Raw genomic sequence first — 12,196 nt, 5'->3', positions numbered from 1 at the left:
AATTCCATTGTTTGTTCTCAAATTCTGTTGTTTTTTTCAAATTCCATTGTTTTCATTCAAATTCTGTTGTTTTCATTCAAATTCCGTTGTTTTCATTCAAATTCTGTTGTTTTCATTCAAATTCCGTTGTTTTCATTCAAATTCTGTTCTTTTCATTCTATTTCCATTGTTTTCATTCAAAGTCCATTGTTTTCATTCAAATTCTGTTGTTTTCATTCAAATTCCGTTGTTTTCATTCAATTTCCATTGTTTTCATTCAAATTCTGTTCTTTTCATTCTATTTCCATTGTTTTCATTCAAATTCCATTGTTTTCATTCAAATTCCATTGTTTTGATTCGAATTCTGTTGTTTTCATTCAAATCCCATTGTTTTCATTCAAATTCCGTTGTTTTCATTCAAATTCCGTTGTTTTCATTCAAATTCTGTTGTTTTCATTTAAATTCCGTTGTTTTCATTCAAATTCTGTTCTTTTCATTCTATTTCCATTGTTTTCATTCAAATTCCATTGTTTTCATTCAAATTCTGTTCTGTTATTCTAATTCCGTTGTTTTCCATTGTTTTGATTCAAACTCTGTTCTGTACATTCAAATTCCGTTGTTTTCATTCAATTTCCATTGTTTTGATTCTAATTCTGTTGTTTGTTTTAATGTGGAAAAAGTGGTTGGGACAGATGTTCAAACAGAAGCGACACGCGGCTGCAGTTACAGTCTGTATTATGCGTTTGTTCTTCATATGAATCTGATGTGTGAACGATGCGCACATTTATGCACGTGGCACAGTAAAAGCATCTGCAATTACACAGAGACATCTGGTGTTCTGACGGTAAATAATATCTGCTGTTCGCATCGTACAGGTTACTGTTCAAGTATATATAGTGGAGTGAGACAACTGCAAGATACAGACTGCAACTGACAGCATGACCTAGCGTGCCAGCTGTGATCGTATAGTGGTTAGTACTCTGCGTTGTGGCCGCAGCAACCCCGGTTCGAATCCGGGTCACGGCAGTTTGGTTGTGATTGCAGAGCAAGTAATTGTAGCAGGTCAGCGTGAATGATTACAGGCATGATTTTTTTCATTGTTGGTACTGGATTGCCCAATCAAATTTCTTAACATAACCAGCTTTTCCTTACCTTACCTGTGAACTCATCAACCAGTTTTTTTTTTTCATTTTTACAACAGAGTTTAAACTTCCATTGTTTTCATTCAAATTATGTTTTGTTCATTCTAATTCCGTTGTTTTCATTCAAATTCCGTTGTTTTCATTCAAATGCTTTTGTTTTCATTCTAATTCTACTCTTTTTATTCGAATTCCATTGTTTGTTCTCAAATTCTGTTGTTTTCATTCAATTTCCATTGTTTTCATTCAAATTCTGTTCTTTTCATTCTATTTCCATTGTTTTCATTCAAATTCCACTGTTTTCATTCAAATTCTGTTCTGTTATTCTAATTCCGTTGTTTTCCGTTGTTTTGATTCAAACTCTGTTCTGTACATTCTAATTCCGTTGTTTTCATTCAAATGCTTTTGTTTTCATTCTAATTCTACTCTTTTTATTCGAATTCCATTGTTTGTTCTCAAATTCTGTTGTTTTTTTCAAATTCCATTGTTTTCATTCAAATTCCGTTGTTTTCATTCAAATTCTGTTGTTTTCATTCTATTTCCATTGTTTTCATTCAAATTCCATTGTTTTCATTCAAATTCCATTGTTTTGATTCGAATTCTGTTGTTTTCATTCAAATTCCGTTGTTTTCATTCTAATTCTGTTGTTTGTTTTAATGTGGAAAAGGTGGTTGGGACTGATGTTCAAACAGAAGCGACACGCGGCTGCAGTTACAGTCTGTATTATGCGTTTGTTCTTCATATGAATCTGATGTGTGAACGATGCGCACATTTATGCACGTGGCACAGTAAAAGCATCTGCAATTACACAGAGACATCTGGTGTTCTGACGGTAAATAATATCTGCTGTTCGCATCGTACAGGTCACTGTTCAAGTATATATAGTGGAGTGAGACAACTGCAAGATACAGACTGCAACTGACAGAATAATCCAGCGCGCCAGCCGTGATCGTATAGTGGTTAGTACTCTGCGTTGTGGCCGCAGCAACCCCGGTTCGAATCCGGGTCACGGCAGTGTGGTTGTGATTGCAGAGCAAGTAATTGTAGCTGGTCAACGTGAATGATTACAGGCATGATTTTTTTTCATTGTTGGTACTGGATTGCCCAATCAAATTTCTTAACATAACCAGCTTTTCCTTACCTTACCTGTGAACTCATCAACCAGTTTTTTTTCATTTTTACAACAGAGTTTAAACTTCCGTTGTTTTCATTCAAATTCTGTTTTGTTCATTCTAATTCCGTTGTTTTCATTCAAATTCCATTGTTTTCATTTAAATTCCGTTGTTTTCATTCAAATGCTTTTGTTTTCATTCTAATTCTACTCTTTTTATTCCAATTCCATTGTTTGTTCTCAAATTCTGTTGTTTTTTTCAAATTCCATTGTTTTCATTCAAATTCTGTTGTTTTCATTCAAATTCCGTTGTTTTCATTCAAATTCTGTTGTTTTCATTCAAATTCCGTTGTTTTCATTCAAATTCTGTTCTTTTCATTCTATTTCCATTGTTTTCATTCAAAGTCCATTGTTTTCATTCAAATTCTGTTGTTTTCATTCAAATTCCGTTGTTTTCATTCAATTTCCATTGTTTTCATTCAAATTCTGTTCTTTTCATTCTATTTCCATTGTTTTCATTCAAATTCCATTGTTTTCATTCAAATTCCATTGTTTTGATTCGAATTCTGTTGTTTTCATTCAAATCCCATTGTTTTCATTCAAATTCCGTTGTTTTCATTCAAATTCCGTTGTTTTCATTCAAATTCTGTTGTTTTCATTTAAATTCCGTTGTTTTCATTCAAATTCTGTTCTTTTCATTCTATTTCCATTGTTTTCATTCAAATTCCATTGTTTTCATTCAAATTCTGTTCTGTTATTCTAATTCCGTTGTTTTCCATTGTTTTGATTCAAACTCTGTTCTGTACATTCAAATTCCGTTGTTTTCATTCAATTTCCATTGTTTTGATTCAAATTCTGTTGTTTGTTTTAATGTGGAAAAAGTGGTTGGGACAGATGTTCAAACAGAAGCGACACGCGGCTGCAGTTACAGTCTGTATTATGCGTTTGTTCTTCATATGAATCTGATGTGTGAACGATGCGCACATTTATGCACGTGGCACAGTAAAAGCATCTGCAATTACACAGAGACATCTGGTGTTCTGACGGTAAATAATATCTGCTGTTCGCATCGTACAGGTTACTGTTCAAGTATATATAGTGGAGTGAGACAACTGCAAGATACAGACTGCAACTGACAGCATGACCTAGCGTGCCAGCCGTGATCGTATAGTGGTTAGTACTCTGCGTTGTGGCCGCAGCAACCCCGGTTCGAATCCGGGTCACGGCAGTTTGGTTGTGATTGCAGAGCAAGTAATTGTAGCAGGTCAGCGTGAATGATTACAGGCATGATTTTTTTCATTGTTGGTACTGGATTGCCCAATCAAATTTCTTAACATAACCAGCTTTTCCTTACCTTACCTGTGAACTCATCAACCAGTTTTTTTTTTTTCATTTTTACAACAGAGTTTAAACTTCCATTGTTTTCATTCAAATTCTGTTTTGTTCATTCTAATTCCGTTGTTTTCATTCAAATTCCGTTGTTTTCATTCAAATGCTTTTGTTTTCATTCTAATTCTACTCTTTTTATTCGAATTCCATTGTTTGTTCTCAAATTCTGTTGTTTTCATTCAATTTCCATTGTTTTCATTCAAATTCTGTTCTTTTCATTCTATTTCCATTGTTTTCATTCAAATTCCATTGTTTTCATTCAAATTCTGTTCTGTTATTCTAATTCCGTTGTTTTCCGTTGTTTTGATTCAAACTCTGTTCTGTACATTCTAATTCCGTTGTTTTCATTCAAATGCTTTTGTTTTCATTCTAATTCTACTCTTTTTATTCCAATTCCATTGTTTGTTCTCAAATTCTGTTGTTTTTTTCAAATTCCATTGTTTTCATTCAAATTCTGTTGTTTTCATTCAAATTCCGTTGTTTTCATTCAAATTCTGTTCTTTTCATTCAAATTCTGTTCTTTTCATTCTATTTCCATTGTTTTCATTCAAATTCCATTGTTTTCATTCAAATTCCATTGTTTTGATTCGAATTCTGTTGTTTTCATTCAAATTCCGTTGTTTTCATTCTATTTCCATTGTTTTCATTCAAATTCCATTGTTTTCATTCAAATTCTGTTCTGTTATTCTAATTCCGTTGTTTTCCGTTGTTTTGATTCAAACTCTGTTCTGTACATTCTAATTCCGTTGTTTTCATTCAAATTCCGTTGTTTTCATTCAATTTCCATTGTTTTGATTCAAATTCTGTTGTTTGTTTTAATGTGGAAAAAGTGGTTGGGACAGATGTTCAAACAGAAGCGACACGCGGCTGCAGTTACAGTCTGTATTATGCGTTTGTTCTTCATATGAATCTGATGTGTGAACGATGCGCACATTTATGCACGTGGCACAGTAAAAGCATCTGCAATTACACAGAGACATCTGGTGTTCTGACGGTAAATAATATCTGCTGTTCGCATCGTACAGGTTACTGTTCAAGTATATATAGTGGAGTGAGACAACTGCAAGATACAGACTGCAACTGACAGCATGACCTAGCGTGCCAGCCGTGATCGTATAGTGGTTAGTACTCTGCGTTGTGGCCGCAGCAACCCCGGTTCGAATCCGGGTCACGGCAGTTTGGTTGTGATTGCAGAGCAAGTAATTGTAGCAGGTCAGCGTGAATGATTACAGGCATGATTTTTTTCATTGTTGGTACTGGATTGCCCAATCAAATTTCTTAACATAACCAGCTTTTCCTTACCTTACCTGTGAACTCATCAACCAGTTTTTTTTTTTCATTTTTACAACAGAGTTTAAACTTCCATTGTTTTCATTCAAATTCTGTTTTGTTCATTCTAATTCCGTTGTTTTCATTCAAATTCCGTTGTTTTCATTCAAATGCTTTTGTTTTCATTCTAATTCTACTCTTTTTATTCCAATTCCATTGTTTGTTCTCAAATTCTGTTGTTTTCATTCAAATTCCATTGTTTTCATTCAAATTCCGTTGTTTTCATTCAAATTCTGTTGTTTGTTTTAATGTGGAAAAAGTGGTTGTGACAGATGTTCAAACAGAAGCGACACGCGGCTGCAGTTACAGTCTGTATTATGCGTTTGTCCTTCATATGAATCTGATGTGTGAACGATGCGCACATTTATGCACGTGGCACAGTAAAAGCATCTGCATTAACACAGAGACATCTGGTGTTCTGACGGTAAATAATATCTGCTGTTCTTTTGCGCATCGTACAGGTCACTGTTCAAGTATATATAGTGGAGTGAGACAACTGCAAGATACAGACTGCAACTGACAGCATAATCCAGCGCGCCAGCCGTGATCGTATAGTGGTTAGTACTCTGCGTTGTGGCCGCAGCAACCCCGGTTCGAATCCGGGTCACGGCAGTGTGATTGCAGAGCAAGTAATTGTAGCAGGTCAGCGTGAATGAATACAGGCATGATTTTTTTTATTGTTGGTACTGGATTGCCCAATCAAATTTCTTAACATAACCAGCTTTTCCTTACCTTACCTGTGAACTCATCAACCAGTTTTTTTCTCATTTTTACAACAGAGTTTAAACTTCCGTTGTTTTCATTCAAATTCCATTGTTTTCATTTAAATTCCGTTGTTTTCATTCAAATGCTTTTGTTTTCATTCTAATTCTACTCTTTTTATTCCAATTCCATTGTTTGTTCTCAAATTCTGTTGTTTTTTTCAAATTCCATTGTTTTCATTCAAATTCTGTTGTTTTCATTCAAATTCCGTCGTTTTCATTCAAATTCTGTTGTTTTCATTCAAATTCCGTTGTTTTCATTCAAATTCTGTTCTTTTCATTCTATTTCCATTGTTTTCATTCAAATTCCATTGTTTTCATTCAAATTCTGTTGTTTTCATTCAAATTCCGTTGTTTTCATTCAAATTCTGTTCTTTTCATTCTATTTCCATTGTTTTCATTCAAATTCCATTGTTTTCATTCAAATTCCATTGTTTTGATTCGAATTCTGTTGTTTTCATTTCAAATCCCATTGTTTTCATTCAAATTCCGTTGTTTTCATTCAAATTCCGTTGTTTTCATTCAAATTCTGTTGTTTTCATTTAAATTCCGTTGTTTTCATTCAAATTCTGTTCTTTTCATTCTATTTCCATTGTTTTCATTCAAATTCCATTGTTTTCATTCAAATTCTGTTCTGTTATTCTAATTCCGTTGTTTTCCATTGTTTTGATTCAAACTCTGTTCTGTACATTCAAATTCCGTTGTTTTCATTCAATTTCCATTGTTTTGATTCAAATTCTGTTGTTTGTTTTAATGTGGAAAAAGTGGTTGGGACAGATGTTCAAACAGAAGCGACACGCGGCTGCAGTTACAGTCTGTATTATGCGTTTGTTCTTCATATGAATCTGATGTGTGAACGATGCGCACATTTATGCACGTGGCACAGTAAAAGCATCTGCAATTACACAGAGACATCTGGTGTTCTGACGGTAAATAATATCTGCTGTTCGCATCGTACAGGTTACTGTTCAAGTATATATAGTGGAGTGAGACAACTGCAAGATACAGACTGCAACTGACAGCATGACCTAGCGTGCCAGCCGTGATCGTATAGTGGTTAGTACTCTGCGTTGTGGCCGCAGCAACCCCGGTTCGAATCCGGGTCACGGCAGTTTGGTTGTGATTGCAGAGCAAGTAATTGTAGCAGGTCAGCGTGAATGATTACAGGCATGATTTTTTTCATTGTTGGTACTGGATTGCCCAATCAAATTTCTTAACATAACCAGCTTTTCCTTACCTTACCTGTGAACTCATCAACCAGTTTTTTTTTTTCATTTTTACAACAGAGTTTAAACTTCCATTGTTTTCATTCAAATTATGTTTTGTTCATTCAAATTCCGTTGTTTTCATTCAAATTCTGTTGTTTGTTTTAATGTGGAAAAAGTGGTTGTGACAGATGTTCAAACAGAAGCGACACGCGGCTGCAGTTACAGTCTGTATTATGCGTTTGTCCTTCATATGAATCTGATGTGTGAACGATGCGCACATTTATGCACGTGGCACAGTAAAAGCATCTGCATTAACACAGAGACATCTGGCGTTCTGACGGTAAATAATGTCTGCTGTTCTTTTGCGCATCGTACAGGTCACTGTTCAAGTATATATAGTGGAGTGAGACAACTGCAAGATACAGACTGCAACTGACAGCATAATCCAGCGCGCCAGCCGTGATCGTATAGTGGTTAGTACTCTGCGTTGTGGCCGCAGCAACCCCGGTTCGAATCCGGGTCACGGCAGTGTGATTGCAGAGCAAGTAATTGTAGCAGGTCAGCGTGAATGAATACAGGCATGATTTTTTTCATTGTTGGTACTGGATTGCCCAATCAAATTTCTTAACATAACCAGCTTTTCCTTACCTTACCTGTGAACTCATCAACCAGTTTTTTTTTCATTTTTACAACAGAGTTTAAACTTCCGTTGTTTTCATTCAAATTCTGTTTTGTTCATTCTAATTCCGTTGTTTTCATTCAAATTCCATTGTTTTCATTTAAATTCCGTTGTTTTCATTCAAATGCTTTTGTTTTCATTCTAATTCTACTCTTTTTATTCCAATTCCATTGTTTGTTCTCAAATTCTGTTGTTTTTTTCAAATTCCATTGTTTTCATTCAAATTCTGTTGTTTTCATTCAAATTCCGTTGTTTTCATTCAAATTCTGTTGTTTTCATTCAAATTCCGTTGTTTTCATTCAAATTCTGTTCTTTTCATTCTATTTCCATTGTTTTCATTCAAATTCCATTGTTTTCATTCAAATTCTGTTGTTTTCATTCAAATTCCGTTGTTTTCATTCAAATTCTGTTGTTTTCATTCAAATTCCGTTGTTTTCATTCAAATTCTGTTCTTTTCATTCTATTTCCATTGTTTTCATTCAAATTCCATTGTTTTCATTCAAATTCCATTGTTTTGATTCGAATTCTGTTGTTTTCATTCAAATCCCATTGTTTTCATTCAAATTCCGTTGTTTTCATTCAAATTCCGTTGTTTTCATTCAAATTCTGTTGTTTTCATTTAAATTCCGTTGTTTTCATTCAAATTCTGTTCTTTTCATTCTATTTCCATTGTTTTCATTCAAATTCCATTGTTTTCATTCAAATTCTGTTCTGTTATTCTAATTCCGTTGTTTTCCATTGTTTTGATTCAAACTCTGTTCTGTACATTCAAATTCCGTTGTTTTCATTCAATTTCCATTGTTTTGATTCAAATTCTGTTGTTTGTTTTAATGTGGAAAAAGTGGTTGGGACAGATGTTCAAACAGAAGCGACACGCGGCTGCAGTTACAGTCTGTATTATGCGTTTGTTCTTCATATGAATCTGATGTGTGAACAATGCGCACATTTATGCACGTGGCACAGTAAAAGCATCTGCAATTACACAGAGACATCTGGTGTTCTGACGGTAAATAATATCTGCTGTTCGCATCGTACAGGTTACTGTTCAAGTATATATAGTGGAGTGAGACAACTGCAAGATACAGACTGCAACTGACAGCATGACCTAGCGTGCCAGCCGTGATCGTATAGTGGTTAGTACTCTGCGTTGTGGCCGCAGCAACCCCGGTTCGAATCCGGGTCACGGCAGTTTGGTTGTGATTGCAGAGCAAGTAATTGTAGCAGGTCAGCGTGAATGATTACAGGCATGATTTTTTTCATTGTTGGTACTGGATTGCCCAATCAAATTTCTTAACATAACCAGCTTTTCCTTACCTTACCTGTGAACTCATCAACCAGTTTTTTTTTTCATTTTTACAACAGAGTTTAAACTTCCATTGTTTTCATTCAAATTATGTTTTGTTCATTCTAATTCCGTTGTTTTCATTCAAATTCCGTTGTTTTCATTCAAATGCTTTTGTTTTCATTCTAATTCTACTCTTTTTATTCGAATTCCATTGTTTGTTCTCAAATTCTGTTGTTTTCATTCAATTTCCATTGTTTTCATTCAAATTCTGTTCTTTTCATTCTATTTCCATTGTTTTCATTCAAATTCCATTGTTTTCATTCAAATTCTGTTCTGTTATTCTAATTCCGTTGTTTTCCGTTGTTTTGATTCAAACTCTGTTCTGTACATTCTAATTCCGTTGTTTTCATTCAAATGCTTTTGTTTTCATTCTAATTCTACTCTTTTTATTCCAATTCCATTGTTTGTTCTCAAATTCTGTTGTTTTTTTCAAATTCCATTGTTTTCATTCAAATTCTGTTGTTTTCATTCAAATTCCGTTGTTTTCATTCAAATTCTGTTCTTTTCATTCTATTTCCATTGTTTTCATTCAAATTCCATTGTTTTCATTCAAATTCCATTGTTTTGATTCGAATTCTGTTGTTTTCATTCAAATCCCATTGTTTTCATTCAAATTCCGTTGTTTTCATTCAAATTCCGTTGTTTTCATTCAAATTCTGTTGTTTTCATTTAAATTCCGTTGTTTTCATTCAAATTCTGTTGTTTGTTTTAATGTGGAAAAAGTGGTTGTGACAGATGTTCAAACAGAAGCGACACGCGGCTGCAGTTACAGTCTGTATTATGCGTTTGTCCTTCATATGAATCTGATGTGTGAACGATGCGCACATTTATGCACGTGGCACAGTAAAAGCATCTGCATTAACACAGAGACATCTGGCGTTCTGACGGTAAATAATGTCTGCTGTTCTTTTGCGCATCGTACAGGTCACTGTTCAAGTATATATAGTGGACTGAGACAACTGCAAGATACAGACTGCAACTGACAGCATAATCCAACGCGCCAGCCGTGATCGTATAGTGGTTAGTACTCTGCGTTGTGGCCGCAGCAACCCCGGTTCGAATCCGGGTCACGGCAGTGTGATTGCAGAGCAAGTAATTGTAGCAGGTCAGCGTGAATGAATACAGGCATGATTTTTTTCATTGTTGGTACTGGATTGCCCAATCAAATTTCTTAACATAACCAGCTTTTCCTTACCTTACCTGTGAACTCATCAACCAGTTTTTTTTTTCATTTTTACAACACAGTTTAAACTTCCGTTGTTTTCATTCAAATTCTGTTTTGTTCATTCTAATTCCGTTGTTTTCATTCAAATTCCATTGTTTTCATTTAAATTCCGTTGTTTCCATTCAAATGCTTTTGTTTTCATTCTAATTCTACTCTTTTTATTCCAATTCCATTGTTTGTTCTCAAATTCTGTTGTTTTTTTCAAATTCCATTGTTTTCATTCAAATTCTGTTGTTTTCATTCAAATTCCGTCGTTTTCATTCAAATTCTGTTGTTTTCATTCAAATTCCGTTGTTTTCATTCAAATTCTGTTCTTTTCATTCTATTTCCATTGTTTTCATTCAAATTCCATTGTTTTCATTCAAATTCTGTTGTTTTCATTGAAATTCCGTTGTTTTCATTCAAATTCTGTTCTTTTCATTCTATTTCCATTGTTTTGATTCAAATTCTGTTGTTTTCATTCAAATCCCATTGTTTTCATTCAAATTCCGTTGTTTTCATTCAAATTCCGTTGTTTTCATTCAAATTCTGTTGTTTTCATTCTATTTCCATTGTTTTCATTCAAATTCTGTTCTTTTCATTCTATTTCCATTGTTTTCATTCAAATTCCATTGTTTTCATTCAAATTCTGTTCTGTTATTCTAATTCCGTTGTTTTCCATTGTTTTGATTCAAACTCTGTTCTGTACATTCAAATTCCGTTGTTTTCATTCAATTTCCATTGTTTTGATTCAAATTCCGTTGTTTGTTTTAATGTGGAAAAAGTGGTTGGGACAGATGTTCAAACAGAAGCGACACGCGGCTGCAGTTACAGTCTGTATTATGCGTTTGTTCTTCATATGAATCTGATGTGTGAACGATGCGCACATTTATGCACGTGGCACAGTAAAAGCATCTGCAATTACACAGAGACATCTGGTGTTCTGACGGTAAATAATATCTGCTGTTCGCATCGTACAGGTTACTGTTCAAGTATATATAGTGGAGTGAGACAACTGCAAGATACAGACTGCAACTGACAGCATGACCTAGCGTGCCAGCCGTGATCGTATAGTGGTTAGTACTCTGCGTTGTGGCCGCAGCAACCCCGGTTCGAATCCGGGTCACGGCAGTTTGGTTGTGATTGCAGAGCAAGTAATTGTAGCAGGTCAGCGTGAATGATTACAGGCATGCTTTTTCATTGTTGGTACTGGATTGCCCAATCAAATTTCTTAACATAACCAGCTTTTCCTTACCTTACCTGTGAACTCATCAACCAGTTTTTTTTTTTCATTTTTACAACAGAGTTTAAACTTCCATTGTTTTCATTCAAATTCCGTTGTTTTCATTCAAATTCTGTTGTTTGTTTTAATGTGGAAAAAGTGGTTGTGACAGATGTTCAAACAGAAGCGACACGCGGCTGCAGTTACAGTCTGTATTATGCGTTTGTCCTTCATATGAATCTGATGTGTGAACGATGCGCACATTTATGCACGTGGCACAGTAAAAGCATCTGCATTAACACAGAGACATCTGGCGTTCTGACGGTAAATAATGTCTGCTGTTCTTTTGCGCATCGTACAGGTCACTGTTCAAGTATATATAGTGGAGTGAGACAACTGCAAGATACAGACTGCAACTGACAGCATAATCCAACGCGCCAGCCGTGATCGTATAGTGGTTAGTACTCTGCGTTGTGGCCGCAGCAACCCCGGTTCGAATCCGGGTCACGGCAGTGTGATTGCAGAGCAAGTAATTGTAGCAGGTCAGCGTGAATGAATACAGGCATGATTTTTTTCATTGTTGGTACTGGATTGCCCAATCAAATTTCTTAACATAACCAGCTTTTCCTTACCTTACCTGTGAACTCATCAACCAGTTTTTTTTTCATTTTTACAACAGAGTTTAAACTTCTGTTGTTTTCATTCAAATTCTGTTTTGTTCATTCTAATTCCGTTGTTTTCATTCAAATTCCATTGTTTTCATTTAAATTCCGTTGTTTTCATTCAAATGCTTTTGTTTTCATTCTAATTCTACTCTTTTTATTCCAATT

The 12,196-nt window shown here is 34.9% G+C and overlaps 11 non-coding genes across 11 annotated transcripts; all 11 read left to right on the top strand.

Annotated features, from left to right (window-relative positions):
* The first annotated feature begins 933 nt into the window (after nt 1-933).
* Nucleotides 934-1,005, top strand: trnah-gug (transfer RNA histidin (anticodon GUG)). Its single transcript has one exon. It is a non-coding gene; the product is annotated as a tRNA-His (tRNA).
* A 1,055-nt stretch (nt 1,006-2,060) lies between these two features.
* On the top strand, nt 2,061-2,132 carry trnah-gug (transfer RNA histidin (anticodon GUG)). The gene has a single exon. It is a non-coding gene; the product is annotated as a tRNA-His (tRNA).
* A 1,253-nt stretch (nt 2,133-3,385) lies between these two features.
* Nucleotides 3,386-3,457, top strand: trnah-gug (transfer RNA histidin (anticodon GUG)). The gene has a single exon. It is a non-coding gene; the product is annotated as a tRNA-His (tRNA).
* Nucleotides 3,458-4,722: 1,265 nt separating this feature from the next.
* trnah-gug (transfer RNA histidin (anticodon GUG)) lies at nt 4,723-4,794 on the top strand. Its single transcript has one exon. It is a non-coding gene; the product is annotated as a tRNA-His (tRNA).
* A 693-nt stretch (nt 4,795-5,487) lies between these two features.
* trnah-gug (transfer RNA histidin (anticodon GUG)) lies at nt 5,488-5,559 on the top strand. The gene has a single exon. It is a non-coding gene; the product is annotated as a tRNA-His (tRNA).
* A 1,188-nt stretch (nt 5,560-6,747) lies between these two features.
* Nucleotides 6,748-6,819, top strand: trnah-gug (transfer RNA histidin (anticodon GUG)). The gene has a single exon. It is a non-coding gene; the product is annotated as a tRNA-His (tRNA).
* A 553-nt stretch (nt 6,820-7,372) lies between these two features.
* Nucleotides 7,373-7,444, top strand: trnah-gug (transfer RNA histidin (anticodon GUG)). Its single transcript has one exon. It is a non-coding gene; the product is annotated as a tRNA-His (tRNA).
* A 1,267-nt stretch (nt 7,445-8,711) lies between these two features.
* On the top strand, nt 8,712-8,783 carry trnah-gug (transfer RNA histidin (anticodon GUG)). Its single transcript has one exon. It is a non-coding gene; the product is annotated as a tRNA-His (tRNA).
* A 1,160-nt stretch (nt 8,784-9,943) lies between these two features.
* Nucleotides 9,944-10,015, top strand: trnah-gug (transfer RNA histidin (anticodon GUG)). Its single transcript has one exon. It is a non-coding gene; the product is annotated as a tRNA-His (tRNA).
* A 1,188-nt stretch (nt 10,016-11,203) lies between these two features.
* trnah-gug (transfer RNA histidin (anticodon GUG)) lies at nt 11,204-11,275 on the top strand. Its single transcript has one exon. It is a non-coding gene; the product is annotated as a tRNA-His (tRNA).
* A 531-nt stretch (nt 11,276-11,806) lies between these two features.
* Nucleotides 11,807-11,878, top strand: trnah-gug (transfer RNA histidin (anticodon GUG)). Its single transcript has one exon. It is a non-coding gene; the product is annotated as a tRNA-His (tRNA).
* Nucleotides 11,879-12,196: the final 318 nt, after the last annotated feature.

This window comes from Mchenga conophoros, linkage group LG22 (assembly GCF_057382185.1).
Source record: "Mchenga conophoros isolate Kocher_MC1m ecotype Shallow Benthic linkage group LG22, M_conophoros_male_GT1.1, whole genome shotgun sequence".
NCBI lineage: Eukaryota > Metazoa > Chordata > Actinopteri > Cichliformes > Cichlidae > Mchenga > Mchenga conophoros.
Note: the sequence above shows the minus strand (reverse complement) of the source record. Positions and strands in the feature narration are given on the sequence as shown.